This window comes from Agelaius tricolor, unplaced genomic scaffold, assembly GCF_023055355.1.
Source record: "Agelaius tricolor isolate 1412-34295 unplaced genomic scaffold, bAgeTri1.0.p SCAF_2, whole genome shotgun sequence".
NCBI classification, from domain to species: domain Eukaryota; kingdom Metazoa; phylum Chordata; class Aves; order Passeriformes; family Icteridae; genus Agelaius; species Agelaius tricolor.
Genome location: NW_027269262.1, coordinates 14,887,580 through 14,905,316, shown reverse-complemented (window position 1 = coordinate 14,905,316; position 17,737 = coordinate 14,887,580).

Here is a 17,737-nt window from a genome sequence, read left to right as displayed (position 1 = left end):
TAATTTTATGTACATATAAGACTTTTTTCTTAATAAACTAAAAATAAAGTGTTTCTTTTGCTTAACCTTCAAAGATATTTTTTATTACCTTCCAATTAAGTGATTATTTATTCATTTTGTCTGTGTTTACCCCACCATCATGTATAATTTTCCTTCTATAAGGCTCATTTTAAGATAAACCTATTGGTTTGGTGTTTGGTCAGAAATCCTTCTGTCTGGGGTGTGCAACACTGCCTGAGCCCTAAATGACTGGTTTAAGCCTTCCTGCTTGCCCAGGCTATACAACAAAGATAATGAGTACTTTACAAACAGATCTGCTGTGAGGATTCACCAGTTAAGGTTTGAAGATGAGGATGCTGACAATTTAGCATTAATGTGTGACACCAGAGTTTAGGTTCTGCTGCTGCGTTTCTTGTCAATGGGATAACCATCCCTAGATGGAAGGATATCTCATGCAAGATGTTTGTCAGGAAATGAATGCCCTCTGGAGTACATGATGCTATTTCATGGCTTACAATTTCTTCACATCAAGAGCTCTAGCTCTGCTGCTGAAAATAATCACACAGCACATACTTGGAATCTGCGCCCCAGCGCTGAGCCTCAACTCGTTCGAAGGTCGACAGGTGCAAACCAGGTTTTAAAAGAACACCCCAGCAGATGTTCATATGTGCAGACTAATCAAAGTCTTCAGGTGTGCCAGATCGTGACAGAAAGGGTTGTAAGTGAAGATTTGGTGTTTGAACAAGAAATGAGTTAAAAATGTAATAGATATCAATTTGCATATCAGTAAGATTTTTGTAACCTGTAGCTAAAGTCCACTCACCCAAAGAGTTATGATTAATAAATATAAAACCAAATTATATTAATTCTTTCAAGTTGCTGCAACCAACCTTCCTCCCTGAAAACTTGCAATAATGCATGTGAGCGAAGTGAGGAGCAGAGGACCAGCCAAACAGGTGGAGCAGCACGCAGGTATAATACTATCAAGAATCAACAGATAAAAGGATGGTGTTACCATAAGCACTGGAGAGCCTTACTCTGCCTGGGTTTATCTTACTTTCTTTGCCCTCTTTCTCCTCTCACTTGTCCTTAGTTTTTGGTTGCTTGGCTTTTCCCTTACTTCCAATTTTACTTTTCCAATTTTTTGCTATCTAAAATCCCACAGCCAGAAGAGATTCCTGCATTCTAAGAATGTCACAACTATTGGTAATGTCCTATTTATAAGTGATATTACAATCAGATCTATTCATGTTCTCTCTTCTTTCCTTAATCCTATGCTCTTCTGCAAGGCACCAGTGTGTTCTCTTTCTTATCCAGTTCTTATAGGGTGGGTTTTGCAAACATGATTATTTTATTTTCCCCACACTTTTAAAATCTATATTCTTTTTTTTTTCTCCTATTCTTTTTGGTTTCTATTTTCTTCTTATGGCAGGCCTTTTTCCAGCAAGATTTTTTTTTTTCTGACATGACTTAGGATTTTTTTTAGTTGCCTCAAATTTTGTACAATATCCAAGCATTGTTTAAATTAAATACTATACATTTATTGTCTGTTGCAAATATGTAATATTATGTCCCAGTCTGCTAGGGAAAAATCATAAATCAAATTCAACTGAACTTCACGAGTGGAAAACATAATGTATGAACTTTATTGATCATGTCTATATGTATGAGTATTCACACAGCACTTATTAAATTCCTGAAATCCTATCCTAAAATAGATTGTAATCAGAGCACAATCTCTGGCTGGTTTCTTGGAATATTTTTTTTTCTTTGCTTCATTCAAGATCTAGATTTGGAACTTGGCAGAAATGTCCCTTGGCAGGCTATTACTGGTAATGCTATATCGAATGACATCAGGGATGAAACAACTCAGATTTGATTACCACTACACTGTATTATTCCCGGAAGCAGGAGGGAATGGTGTGTGCTCTTGGACATGGTCTAAATAAACTTTAAGCTGAATCAGAAGAATCAACCAAAAATTATGTAGAATCAAGTATGATACCAAATTAATCAAAGTATCTTTGATCTAGTGATGTGCTTCTTACGCTTAATGAAAGAAAAGTTCTGAGAGTCCTGTGTTGTGGGCTGCTGAGAAATAGAGATGTGTGGGCTGTCGAATATTTTCTGTGACAAAGATCTCATCAAGTAATTATCCGCAACAAATGTTGGGTCCAATTTCTGCTACCTAGACCCTTTTATAACTCACCAGAGGGTGATTTTGGCAGCCTGTCAGTAGGAAAACAAGAGAATTAGTCAGGAAACATTAATAAAAGTTGAAAACAACAGCTTCTGAAACGTTTGAATCGTCATTCACATGCATGCAAAGGGCTGCCAGATGAAAAAATAAGAAAGTGAGCTGACAGGAGATAACAGAAAACTAGAAAAGGGACATTGGAGAGTTATATTCAGAAACCTGATGTGAAATTTGAACTGTTCTTTTTTTCCTCAGCTTTTTCCAGGTGGCATCTCTTGCAAACCCAGAAAAAAGTCCTGGTGCCCTTTATCCACATACACACGCCTGCTGTGCTTAAATACCCACAGTAGAACAGATCCTCATTTTTGTTTGCTTTAACTGAGAAAATCATTAATTCCCAGCTGAGAGAGGAGGAAGGATGTAATAGTCAATCTGAGAAAACAAAGTCAAAACAGGAATGCAGCTACAGCCACTGTAACCACCTAACTTGGCAAGGAGAGGGAAGAAATCCTCATACATCACTGGGATTATGCACCTTCTATCTCATCATCTGTGCTGCTACATACAGAAGAAACATGCTCGCAACTATGTGCAAATGCAAATGAGAAATTGGAAAAAGTCAGACCATGTTTTTCAGGAGACAGTTCTCAATCTGCATATTGTCAAGAGATTGGTCTTCTATCACTGAAACATCCTGGTTTTGCAGTCTTCCTCCTCCTTATTTTTTTCACATTTTTTCATTTTCAAGGAACTAAAAAAAAAAAATAAAAAACCCTGCATACAGGCAAAATTATCATTAAAAAAGTATAAACCTGGTTTTTCCTCTACTGAAGACCTATTTTGCTCAATACATGTCAAAAGTGTCAGAGACACTTTTTTTGTCCCACACCAACTAAAAAATACTCAGTTGCAGAAGACTAAGGCATTAAGGACTTTAATTAATTTAATTAATTAGTTTAATTTAATTAAGGACATTAAGGATAAAATTTGCAGAAGAAAAGCAAAACCATTGGCTTGAGGAAATCTTGTATTTTGCCTTCCATTTTCTCACTATGGCAGTATTAAAAGTTTTTAATGAAAAAGCCAATGATAGTTGCAGTTCTTTTAAAACTTGTGACAGTACTAAAAATGTCCTTAAACTGTGTCAAACTAGGCTCTATATATTTGAGGTAAACACTTAGATCTTCTTCAAAACATCACGAAGAGAAATATTTCAGATTTTTAAACCTCTGTCCTAAATTGCTGTAACTTGTATTTTAGCCCTAGAGGAGTTCCTACACTGTCTGTGAGGCAGTGCATGTGCTTGTCCTGTCCATCTCTATTTTGGAAGCCATGACAGCACTGATGTGCCATTCTAGAGGTCTTCAAAAATCCCAGAGTCTGTTCCATGGAAAAATTATAAATATTACAACTTTTATTGCCATTTTCCAGAGGAAATCAGCCAGACGTGTAATAGCTAAATAAGAAAAAAAAGGTCAAAACCAGTGCTTATAATTTGCTGTGCTTTATTTCTAAATATTTCAGTGGTGGTTTTCCTTAACCTTAAAATCCAGAGGAAGAGGAAGGGATTTATCTGGGTGACTGCACGGGCTCCAGATCCAAGGGCAGCTCAGCTTTGTCCATCTGGCCTCAGTGCAGCTCATACCTGCTGCCAGTGTGTTACGGCGTGCAACCCATCGCCAGCCACTGTGAGGCTGCTGCAGCAAAGGTCTGGGCTGTACAAGGGGAAATGGGCTCACCCACAGGCCTGGGTCTGAGAGTGAGATAGGGACATCAAAAACAAAACCCACAGATGTTGCAAAGCCCAGGGTCACAAAATCATACTTAAAGCATTTTGTTTGGGCTTTTCCGATGGCAAATGGTAAATGCTAAGGAAAAATGTTATCAGCATTTAGACACGGTAAGTTTCACTTTTAGTGAAACTAGTTTTGCTCCACCCAAAAAAGAAACCCAAACTGAACAAGTGCTTTAGGGATTTCTTTCTGGTGCTGCCATCAGGACTTAATTTTGTAGCATATCCTTCAGATACCAGCCAGAAACAGCTAAGTGGAATCAAGATTACATTTCTAAATGTCATGGTTCAGTATTTTTACTTGAGTTAATGCTAATCAATTGGCGTAACATTTCAAAGTTACATGCTCCTGAGATACACTGTCCAGAAAATTTAAAAATAAGAAAACCTTCAATAATTAAAACCTTAAATATTAAATTCTTATCATGTACAATTTCAATCGCAGGGTTCAAGATCAAAGGAAACCATCTTTGAAAGGTAAAGTTTTTAGCATTAGATGCACAGCTCTTAATTCTGCTGCAAAAATCGCAGACTTCCTGCCTTGTTATTAAAAAATGCTTGCATACATTGCTATTTGCATAAACTTGTGTTCTGTAGAGCATATCCTCTGTACTTCACAAGGCTTTTTGCTAGACTCTAACTGTGTCCAAATGGAGGTCTTGATCATACTGCTTTGTTTCATGACCTAATTACCTCAAAAATCTCTGAAAACCAAAGCACAAAAAACTGTTTTGATAGTACAGTCAAAATACTTAGAATTAACTTCTCTTTCTTCACTAAATCAGCATGCCACAAAAACACTACAGCTTGCTAGATAAAACTAACATATTCTACAGTCTTTGCTCTCATGTTTTCAGAAGAATTTTGGTGACCGATGGAAAATAGATAGAAATAAAATTATCTCTGAATATTTGATAATTTCTTCCAACTTTCAGAATCAAGGAGGAAAGATGAGTAAGCTTGTAATTACTTGTCCCTTTTTTTAAAATTTCTTCTAAATTATCATTAGCAGCTATAAGAACAGAAATGTTGGAAAAGCAAAAGTAAGATGATTTTCCTTATAGCTATGGTATGCCTGAAATCACGCTGAAGCATTTTTTCAAAATCCTGATAAGAAAAAGGATGACTCCAGACAAGCATTTTGTGGGATTTATTCTTCTCTATACAGCTAGCTCCAGGCCTATGCTAACTCCATATTATTCTAATTCCATATTCCATTAAAATTCTGTTGTATTTGTGGGGTTATTGTATAGGCACTATACAGCACTTTCTCAACCTAATGGTTTCTTCTTCAAGCAATGGAAGTTTCATCCTTCTGCATCAGTACTTAAGCCAAATTTCACTAGGTTTTTCTGTTGACTGTTATGATCAACCAACTGGTTTTTGCTTGTACAAGCTGAAATGGCCAGATTTCATAGTCTACTTTTAATGTAGGCAGTGAGATAGAGATTAAAAAATAATATCTAGCATTAGACTCAATCCTACAGACTGCAAGTCACTAATATTAAAAATCACTTTATCAGGTAGGCAATGAGACAGTTCTCACCTAAGCAGGTGCTTAAACAAGACATCCAGTAAAAGTCTGCAATCATATTTAATATACCTAACAAGCTGTAAGTTTCTCTTAATTTTCATGGAGGAAAAATTGTATATATTTAATATACTTAAATGAAATTAGTTCTAGACAGTGGAATGCATCCAGTGATATTGGTATTTTAAAAGAACTTGAATTGAACATTTGTAAGGCCATATTTCTAATATGTTTTAAAAGTCTTCTTACTCCTTTTGTTAATAATAATCTTTTGAAGCTTGTAATCTTGTAATTTTGAAGCTTGTAAAAAAATGGACATATTAAACAATGTTCATCTTAAAATATGAAATCTAGTATTTCACGAAATAAGGTAATAATGTAATTTCATTAAATAAGGAAATCAGGTATTTAAATTTAAAAGTTTCCAACAAAGACTAACTAATCTTGGCAAAATAATCATTTAAAATAATATATTTTGCGATGTGAACCTGATTGTTGTTTCTTTAAATGCAGAAAAAGACAGGAAATAGCAGCGACTGCAAAAGTAAGAATTGTAAGGGAAAAATTCATTCTTGTCATGTCACTTGAATTAAAAGCACTGCTAGTTTAAAAAATAAAAAATAATAGTAAAAGGACTAATATATCATCTGTGGTAAATCAATGTAACTCCAATATTTACAGCAGACAATCTTGTAATATTTTGACTTAAAAAATCTATGACTTCTCAAAAACATATATTCATGGCTGTGTAAATCTGAAGTAGTAGTTTCTTCTTGTGCTGGAAAGAGTAAGATTTCATGGAACCACAAAGATAACCATGTTTCCTCCAGATGACCAGGTCTTTTAGGACAAATAAGGGTGAAATAATTTCTTTTGGTGACACACAAACTGTGTCACAAGCAACAGTCCCATTTCCCAGCTCTCCCAACCCAACTCCTTTCCTAGGCATTTTTGCTGGCTGATACCTCCTGTTCTGTTTTAGCTTTGTTTCCCATGTTGTCCCTGCTGAGCTCATCAGCCCTGCTGCTGCCAGGTTAGCTTTGTTTAAGGGAACAGCTAAAGGGGCAGTACTCTGCCCACAGCAAAAATGGGAATTCTTCCCCACAGCTCCCAAAGTCCCTGTTGTTACTTTCTGGTAGGGACACACTGTCTGGTGTCAAGGTCTGTGCAGCCCAGATGGGGTCTCAGTGAGACCACCCAGTGCCCACTGAATTCCTAGAAAATGTATTTGACAGAACAATGGGATTTTCTTATTTTTGTTTGTTATGTGCAATGAATGAAAAATTAATTGTACAACCCAGTAAAAACAGTCAAAAAAGATGTTCAGAAAGCCAAGAAAGAGAAATTGAGAGGAACAGCTCATAATCACATTCACCATAGGTAAAGAGAGATCATTTCACTGTCAGTTTTAATCAAGTCACACTGTACTCTGTGGACAGACTTAATGACTGGATTTTTATAAGAAAACATACAGTTGAACAGAATGCAATATAAAATATGTGACCACTATATACCATGTAGCTGGTCTGGGTTAGAGGAAAAATGTTTTTCAGTTATTGATAACAAGATGGTCTCACTAATTTTCATACTTTTCCCGTGTCTATAATTGTACATTCCAAACAATTGTCATATAATAGTCATATTTTTAAAAAATTATATTGGAAAAAAAAATCTGCTAATATGAATTCCAGTAAGATTTGTTTGAAAGAAACAATGGTAGAGAGTACAGGACTAAAAAAAATTAATCTTCTTGTTAATAGTGTCAAGTCTGGTCAAAATATAGGCTGGAAGTGACCAGGATAGACAGCTCACAATCACATAACCAAGTGCAAGTCATCAAATTATAGTGTCACTGTAACAGAAAAATGTTTATATTACTTCTTCTAATTTTTTTTTCCTAATAAAAAGCAATTTTGCAGCCTTTATGATGGCTGGAGCCCTTCCTTTGAACATGCCTTGCCTTGCCTTGCCTTACCTTCCTTTCCTGGGATATTGCATATCTTATTAAGCTCTAATAATGAAAAGGGCATGGAATTCAGTAAAGGGAAGGAAGGGGTCAACAGCTATATAATAAAAGGCAATATTAAAAAGCATTTTGGATTTCATTGCTGTATTTTTCTGAAATGTATTCTTTAACTTAAAAGTACACTTTGAAATTCTATACACAAGTTATTTTAAAATGTTGCTATCAGTTCTAATATCAAATCCGTGCCTTTGGTAGTAAATGAGGCATTTCATGTAGCAGTGCACTTGTTCTTCTGCCCAGAGGATCTGTTTTGATTTGCCTCCATTTCAGCAATTGCAAAAGCTTTAGTGTAGAAAACTGGAGCACTTTGGTATTGGCTAGAAACACTAAGGCAAGGTCTAGAAAACTCGTGGGTCAAAACTTAATTTTTCCTTAATTTCTGAACACTTGGCTGCCTTTCCTGTACTCTGTGTTCACTGTGCTGATATTGGCTATAAAGGGAAAACAAAATCAAGAAACATTACTTAATGTGTGAGAGGCCAAACTGCCATGGTAATGGATCCCAGTAGAACTGCAGAGCCATTTTTCTTCTCCTCTGATTCTCTTTGTTCATGAAGTTCCTGTGTTTCTACTGCCAGCCAGAGTGATCAAGCGCCAAAAGAAAGGATTCTGTAAATCTTTTAACACACATAAAAAGCAGCATGTTATTTATAGAGATGAAGAAAGTCTGCTTTGCCCTTTTCCATCTTGAATTGTGAGATACACCAACTCAACAAGATCTGCTCTTGTGCTGTATTTCTCTCAGTATTTCACCACACGTATTTTTACTTTTGAGGTGGGAAAGCTTTCCCCAGTAACATTTGTGAAAGAAAAGGAAAAATGTCATTGCTTTGCAACAGTCTTTTCTTTTGTTGGATGAACATTACTGGTTTTCTATTTTTCCTCTATCCCTTCCACCCTCGGTACAGAAAGTCATGATCCCAAGGATCACAGCTGGGACAAAATAGATGGGGAAAGACAGACCTACGAAAGGAGAGATGAGAAGCTGATTAGCTAGGAGACAGATTTTATTAATCTTTGGACATATCTTCTCTTTCTTTACCATAGCCAGCCTTTAAAGACAGCTCTGGAAAACACTGCAAAATTACAGAGAGGGAAGCACCATTCTCCCAGTGCTCCTGTTCCTCAGACTTTAAAACTTCTGATATTGTTTATTGCACACCAACAACCATGAAAAAGGTTATCTTGCTTGCCAAACAATTATTTTCTATTTATTAATAGTGCTTTTTATCAGCATCCAGAAGAATAACTCATTTGCATACTTCCCCAAGGTTTATGGGAACATTAGCTTAACTGCTTCAAAAGCCCATTCATCAAGTCATTCCTTTATCTGTGGTAGGGCTCACAGCAGCATGATATAGTAAAAAGTCAAGCTGGGGTAAAGGGTTACCATAACTTAGGATCACACTTTGGGCAATCTGCTCATCCATTTGCTCCAGCATTTATGTGTAAACTTAAACCTGTCACACGTAGAGAACATTGCCACATTTCAGCTAGGGCTTATTAACTGCTATTCTTCATAAGTTTAAATTAAAAGACAGACTTACTCAAGGTTTTTTCCTCACTTTTGAGGACTCAATTTCCGACAGTCAGGTTTGTTTATTGGCTTCACCATGACAACTCTTGGTAGCCCTGCTTATGTTTGTTATGTTCACAGCCGTTTTTAATGTGGTATCTTAAATACCATATACAGTCATTTAGTTCATCTGAAAATTAAACACAAGGGACACAGGGTAATGATAAATGAAATTGTGTCAAGTGGAAGAGATATTCAGTCAGCACTGAAGGAATTAAGGTTTGACTCTGCATTATTTAATTAACAGTCTGCAAGAGGGGTTAATAAATGTTAATAATATTAACAGTTTGCACGAGTTATTAAGATGAAGTAATCCATCCTGCGATCTGGAAAAAGGACTGGAAGGCAGAATACTCAGTACTCTCTCAATGGCCTTGCCAGAGAATCTATGTGCAGTATTCAGATCTCTTTCAGTGCATCCTCTAAACTGCCAAGTCACTCAGAAGTCTGTGTAAATCTGACACTGAGTTTTCAGAGGCATAGAGCATCCACTGCAACTGATGTTCCAGCAAAGTCAGCTACCCTGAGCTCACAAAATTTGAGCTGAGAAACAGCTTCTGCCTCAAATATGGTGTTAGTCCAAGAGGATGCAGCCAAAAGAATCACCTTTCCTTCACCATGGGGAATGAGTGTATCCAGGCCTCCTGCTGAAAACAGGTCACCTACACAAGCTGTGCACACCACTGGTGCTAAGTCACTGTGCAAGCTGGAAGGAGCATGTTTAGCTGTGTTTCCTCTGGATTATTAATGTAGCTGTGCTAAGATATTAATAACATTTCATCAGTGGTGGTCCCAAACTGCTGTGCCAGAAAGGTCAACTACATAAAGAATTTAAAGCAAAGAAGTGCAACAAAATCTACACTCAGTTCAATGAACCAACCAAAAATCTCAGTGCTACAAACAAATAAATAGCAGTGTCAGTTAATTTTAAATGACAGATATAAGACCATTAGTTTGACTGTATTTGATTTAGTACTGTTTTTCTGTAATTGTAGTACTAAAAAATTAGGTGGGTTTTTTTTTTTTTTGGTTCATATTTCACTTATTATTTGGAGGGCTCCAAAGAGAAATTTAAGACTTCAAAGGACATTATGGCTTGCTTAGAATTATTTTCTAAACTATTTAGATACCCTGTTTCTGTTCATTTTAATGAATAATGACATCAAAATCACCATGACATCTCTGATAAATTTCATAGCTATATTTTCACAACAGTTCAAGGACAGAGTGTGTTCATATTGGTGGTTTAGTTTAGATCAGGAGCATTTCCTGATCATTCCTTAATCATTCCCATTTCCCACATCATTTGTTTCACGCTATGTAGCAGTCTAAGGTTGACTGAATATACATCCCTTTTGGATGAAATTTAACTGAAAGATGAACACCAAAAGCACAACTAACCAGGTTCAAATATTAGTGGGGTTTTAGTCCATAGCCTGCACTAGGTGTAGTCTGAAACAGCACACCTTCCTTAAAAAATCTGTAGCCTGGACTTTGAATTGTCAGCCTTAACAGGTCACCTCAGAGATGCAATTGACAGAGATGCAGTCCAAGATAGCTAGGACAGCCTCACAGAGCAGATAAAATTTTGTCTTCCTTCAGTTTCAGGAACTGAAGTTGGCAAGCTCCCCCAAAGCCACAGAGCAACCCAATACATAAGATTTGCAGGAACATCTGCTACATAGACAAATTAATGTAAGTATATTTTTAAAGCCACGGATCTGAATACTCTTTCACTAAGATACTCTTGCCAAAAAAACCCGTGTCTGTTAGCACTGATTTCAAACAGATCCTCTACTAGAAAACTGCACTACCAACTCCTAAACTCATGTAATTTAATGGAGGTGGTCCTCTTTTGCCATCTGAGTGCTGTGTATAAATGCATTCAGGTACTAAACAACACAAAAGATGTTCAATCCAGGCAGCTTGAAGCAACCTCAAAGTCACAGGCACTGGTTCTTGTGGGGAGCTTTAATACCCTGGCATCTGCTGGAGAAGTAAGAAAGCAAAGCACAAACACACCAGGAGGTTCCTGGAAAGCATTGATGACTTTCTGACACGGGTACTGGAGGATCCCACAAGGATCAGCCTTATACTAGGAAACAGGTACGGCTTGTTGAGGATGCGAAAGTTGGGGCAGCCTTGGCTGTAGCAACTGTGACTGTGGAGGTCTGTACTGAGGGAGGAGGATGCAGAGCAGCAAGATGTACACATGGACTGCAGGAGAGTTAATTTTAGCCTCTTAAAGGATCATCTGGGAACAATCCCATGAAAACAATCCCATGAGAACAGGTCCTTCCTGTTTTCAGCAGGGAAGAGGAGTCCAAGAGACTGGTTGATAGTCAAAGATCACTTCTTCCCAATTCAGGAATGTCACTTGTCTCTCACAGCATCCTCATAGGCAAATCAGGAAGCGTGGACTGGATGAGTGGACAGAAAGGTAGATTGAGAACTGGCTGAACAGCAGATCCCAGAGACATGTAACAAGTGTCACACAAGACCTGCCCTTAGAGGTGTTCCCCAGGATTTAATACTTTGTTTAACATACTCATCAATGATTTGCATGAAGGGGTAGGTGCCTCCTCAGCAAGTTCACTGATGGCACAAAGCTGGGACAAGTGGCCCATATCCCAGAGGGCTGTGCAGCCCCTCAGAGGGACCTCAACAAGTTGGAGAGATAGGCAATGGAACCTTCTGAAATTCAGCAAAGGAAAATGCAGTGTCCTGCTCCTGGGGAAGAGTAACCCCAAGTACTAAGACAGGCTGGGGACTGACCTGCTGGAAAGCAGCTCTGTGGAGACAGACCTTGGTGTCCTGGTGGACAATGAGCTGTCCACGAGCCAGCAGTGCATCCTGTGGCCAGGAAGGCCAAAGGTATCCTGGGGTACATTAGAAGAGCATTGTTGCCAGTAGGTCAGTGGTGGTGATCTGACCTCTCTGCTCAGCCCTGATGAGGTACATCTGGAGAGCTGTGTCCAGTTCTGGGTTCCTCAGTACAAGAGAGACAGGGAGCTCTGGAGCAGGTCCAGTGGAGGGTTATAAAGATGCTTAGGGGACTGGAGTACCTAACTTACAAGGGAAGACTGAGGGAAGATTGTTCAGTCTTCAGAAGAGTCAACTGAGAGGGGGCCTCATCCATGTCTGCAACTATCTGAAGGGGGGGTGTCAAGGGGATGCATCCAGGTTCTTCTCAGTGGTGCCAAGCAGTAGGACAAGAGACAGATGTGCAGAAACTGATTCATAGGAAGTTCCACCTGAATGTGAGGAAGAATTTCTTTACTGTGTAGGTGATCAAGCACTGAACAGATTGCCCAGGGAGGTTGTGGAGTCTCCCTCACTGGAGATGTTCAAAAACTACCTGAACAAAATCTTGTGTGATGATTTCTAGGATAACCCTGTTTGAGCATGGAGGTTGGATCAGGTGATCTTCTGTGGTGCCTTCCAGCTTTACCCATTCTGTGACTATGTGTTTCTGTGATTTTATTTTTTAAAAGTGTAATGTTTTGTCAGGTTGTCCATGTTATTTCCAGACAAGATTAAAATGGCATGTTTACTTAAAACAGAGATCTTCACTAACAGAACAAAGATACAAACTGCTTAAAAGAAAAATAAATTTCTAAGGCTGCTGCTAACAATTCATTGTTACAAGCGTTTGAGGTTTACTAATTAGCCTTGAAAGTTTGTCTCTGATCTGGCATGCTCAGGAGAACTACCAGAGCTCTGCTTTAGCTTTCTGCCACTGTTGACTGCAAATATGAGAGACACAGGGCAGACTCTTAGCCAAAAATGGACAGGGTCTACTCCTATTTCAATTTCCTTTGATTTTTCTCTGCTGTGACTGGGCAATGAAAGACCTCATGGTCCTGCGGAGTATTAAGACATCTTCCTTTGTCAGCCTTAGAATATCTTCATTAACATTTCAATCACATCTCTTAATTAGCACATTCCCAGCAGACTTCAGGCTGCTTTTCTTTTTCAGAAGCCGCTAAAGATGCATGGGTAAAATTGCACATTTCATATAACATAGGGAATGGCAAGTACAATGTTCTTCACTTATTGCTGTTTGCTCTCTGCAGACAATATATAAAGGGGAAGGTGACTTTAAAAGGCAGCTCTTGGAATGGAGAGCTTATGCTAAGAAACGCCTTCCCTGAAAGCAGATCTTTTATTTTAGAATATAAGGAACAAATATTTTAATAAACAAAGTGGTGCTCTTGGGAATTTCTTTGCTTATATTTTTTTCATAACTGAACAGTCATTAGCATAGATTTGGCCCACCAAATTAAGCCTTTCCCAAAAATTTATTGGGCAAAATTTGGGAGCCAGTACAAAGCGAGGACTTTTCTCCACTTGTCCCCAGCTGGTAGCTTAATTATTAGTAGGGTTGCTTACAGATAGGAGAACTTAGCAGTGGGAAGGGGTCCAGACTGTGCCAGCTAACATGGGAACAGGAAAACAAGCCCTAGCACCATCCAGGTTACTATCATAGATGTAGCCACAACATTCCAGCATTTTATTGCAAATAGCATCAGTAGATGAGATTTATTTATCTGAACATCATCCTTTGCATGACTAAGTAGCTTTCAGCCCAGGAGGCTATTTCTTTGGTTTACAGTGTGATCTCTGAGACTGATTTGTTATCTCAGGTAGTTTCCTTTGTGAGCAGGGGCTATTTAAAGAGAAAATTATGGTTGTGCACTTCTGTTATCTCTTGGAGCAAACCTCAGATGCACTTGAAGCCACATGAGCACTTGAAGCATCTGATGTTGCATGAAAATGTTACCTGTTCAACATCACTGCACCTTGCAGTAACAAATAGCTTCTCTAGAGAAAAAAATCCTGGAGAAAGTATTCTGGAAAGACTCAAAAGTTGCCTTTGAGCAGTTAATAGAAAGCTTGTTACAGAAAGGCTTTTGATTCTGTGATATTGATCTGGAAGTTGTAGGACATAATTTCTGATGGCAAACAAGTAAAAAAACCCAAAAGGAGTAAAAAAGCAAAACTTACAATGAAGAATAGATATTTTCTTTTCATTTTCAAGCATTTGTGCAAATATTTGGTTAATAATTTCCTCATAATATCAGTAGAATTTTTGATGCAGCTGAATTCTAGTGAGAAGCTTTATGAATACTTATAAATGACAAATGACTTGACATTAAATAGGATACAAGAAACTTCCCCCACACTAAGCTTTCACTAGAAGTAGACTGAAAAAAAATCTTAAGATGCTAGGAAATCAATTTATTTTATTGGTTTTGACCTTTCTTCTTTCCTCATTGTCTTGTTTCTGCATTTGTAATTTAAATACAATACAGTAGAAAAGGTAGGATTATCACAACAGATCTGTGTAAAAAGGAAATTAATTTAGAATGAAAATGAAGACCATTCCTTACTAGAACAAATTAAATGCTTGAGGCAGAGGCCTGGCTACATGTAAATGTGTCTGGTACAGCAGACAGGAGAAGAAAGAGCATAGCTGTTGCAGAAAGCAAGCAGGAGCGGCAAACACACATGTACAGTGGTGAAACAACAATAGAGATACCATAAAAAAAGCAGGAGCAGACTCCTGTCCATGAGCAGATGCTGAAACAGAAATGAAATTTGCAGCAAAGGCAAACAATGCCAAAACTGAAGTCCTGTGGACAAAAGGGCAGAAATCCAAATAAAATCAGCATCTCATTCTGGTACACCCACTGAGCATCCAGAGTAGCCATAAAGGTGCATTGCTTATCAGACTTAGTTTATAGCTTATCATGATGGAAAAGAAATACAAATAATGAAGCTTAATTTATGCATTTGGACTACAACATTCACAATCCCAGCTGATGTACTCCATTGTAGAGCATCCTCAGCTGAAATGTACATATAGATGCTGTTTTCTGGGCCATCAAGTGGATGATGTTGCATTTTCGTAAGTACAGGGTAGAACATGAGTCGTGTTATAGTAGTTAACAAAATTTCCACCAGCTTCAGTGATATTACATTTTGACCTACTGTACCTCTCAGGCCCTCTGAAAATATTGCACAACCACTGTTTTTCACTTCAGTCTTTTTTTAAAGCTGATTTACTCTTTTTACAGATAAAAGGATTCAACATAGGAGAATGCTGATTCAATTGCCTCAAACATTTTCTGGAATATACAGATATTATTTTTTTTTTTTACACAAGATTTTTTAAATACTTCATTTTGACAAGGTCAAAAAACCTGGTATAAGCAACTGGTTTGGTTTCTTATTTTATGAACCTTTATCACACCCAACAAAACCTCATTATCCATAGCTGGTTTTATACAAGTCAAAACAAGTCAAAAATAAATTCTCTCCTCTTAACTAAATTAAGCTAGCCATGGGACTACTTGTGTATTTCTGAAATGAAATTATTTGGAAATGTCATATTGAGAGAATTTGCAACTTTACATCCCAATTTGACATGAAAGGCATTTCTGAACTAGATGGAAGACTGAGAATACCAGGTAGCTCTTCCTCTGGCATCAAACTTCAAGAACTTTGGGAAAATCAAAAATTCATTTCACGTTATTTAGAGCTCAGTGCAATTGTCCATGGTTCATACAAGATGCTTCTTTTGAATCAGTATCCATACTGAAGAGCTGCTTTCCTCGCTGTCTGTTGCAGCAATTATTCCCCTTGCAGCTTCACACCTGCCCAGTGCTAACCTTCAGATTTGTCAAGGCAAAACAACACCTGGTGGAAGAGAAGTTACCAAAATATCCTAAAAAATGTGCTGTCACACAGTTTACAAAGCTATTGGTAGAAGCAGTGATAGGGAAAGAAAAAAATCTGCTTTCTTCTCTAAGCACTTCCAGAGCCCTACAGTTGGAATGGAAATGAGGAGACTTCTCCAAAAATGCAGAGCTACTGCCACTGTCTAATTGCAACCATCTAATTCTGTGGCAACATTTGGGCATTATTCTTCATGTCTGGAAGTCAAAACAGGGAAGATCATGTGGAAAGCTCAGTGTTATCAAGTCTGAGGTATAGACCATGAATACCCTGTGTTGGGTACAAAGTAGGTCTTGGGCAGAAGTTTCACAAATATACGTCTTTTTCCTCATTCATGGTTGCTTACTTTCCTTTCAGCAGGAGGTTGTTCACTTTTGCAATAGAATTGTTTGATGTATTTGGTGTTCAGTCTCTTTTTTTACATCAGGCAAACACTCCCTTGTACACAGAAAAATACCATTAAGAGCTTCTGGAATTTTTGGTGAAAGGAAAGGATATGAAATGATGCCCTGTTACTTTTTGTCATCCTTTAAACAGCCTGTAAAGAAACAAGAGCTCAGTCCAAGATAACACTGCTCTTTGTAAGTGACAGTGGCAGATTTATGCCAGCTGACAATAGAGCCCATGCAGCTGAACTACAAAATGACAGGTTCTCCTGACTGCACATGGTCATGTTTTGCTAGACATGCAGATGTAAGCATGGGAACCCCTCCATTTAACTTGATATTGTGCAAATTACAAGGATGTATAGTACTATAAGCACCAAATCTGTTTATTATCTGATCACAAGAGTGATAGATTTCTGTATAGTACACAGCTCTGTGGTCTAGTATGAGTGATATTCTATTCTGGCACCCCATTTGTCATGAAAGAACTGAACTTGACTTCCAGGTAGCTTGCAATGCTGGAACCTGAAGGCTGTGCCATAGCAGTGTTGCATGAGGATGGCTATTTGCCATTGGATGAACACAAATCAAGCAAAACCAATGTCAGAGTCAAATGACTCCTTCTGCCAAATTCAGCCTCTGCCTTAGAGAGAAATTTCAGCATTCTAGGTGTGCATTTGCCCATTCAGACTCATCCAAGAGAATTTAACTCTTAAAAATTATTCTTCAATCTTTCTGTTGGAGAAAAAAATATTTAAAAACTAACAAAATAGTAACTGACACAAACCTGTCAGATGCAGTCTTCTTTGATTGTGTTGCTCTGCTCAGTTGCTCAGTTTGGAGGACTGAAATGTACATAATTTCACATGTGTGGGAGATTAGGTGCATGTTTTAGGAAAAAATGAAAGCACCACTACCCACAATGAAGCTGCTAACTCCTGCTTGTTTTATGCATTGATATTTGTGGGAAAATGTAATAAATCAAATAACACTTTTCATCATTTTCAGTTTCCTGTTATACACGCATACACACACACACACACAAAAAAAAAAAAAAGCTTTCTTTATGCTGGACCAGATTCACATATTTTGAAATTCTAGCTTTTTTCCTAACTTCAGTTTGTTAAGGAGCAAAGTTTCTGTGTTTTGGAAAGAAAGTCCTAAAAGTAAGACTGTAATCACATTTGTGTGCATGTGTGCTATTTCTTTGGCACATAAACAAAAACAGCCCACCAGGATGGGAATGTAATACGTAGGACTTTCTTCCTGTGAACATTTAGCAGCTTTAATGCATTTTTGTCTATATTGCTTTCCCTTTACATTTGCTTTCAGTGAACCATCTAGGAATTAAGTTTTACCAACATGAATATTCATTCTTTCTGTTACCTCTAGTGGCTTTGGATCAAGCCCAGAGCATAGTTGCAAGTGTATGTACATGAATATTTACAGGTGCCAAATTTTATATCCACATTTGCAAATGCTGCACTA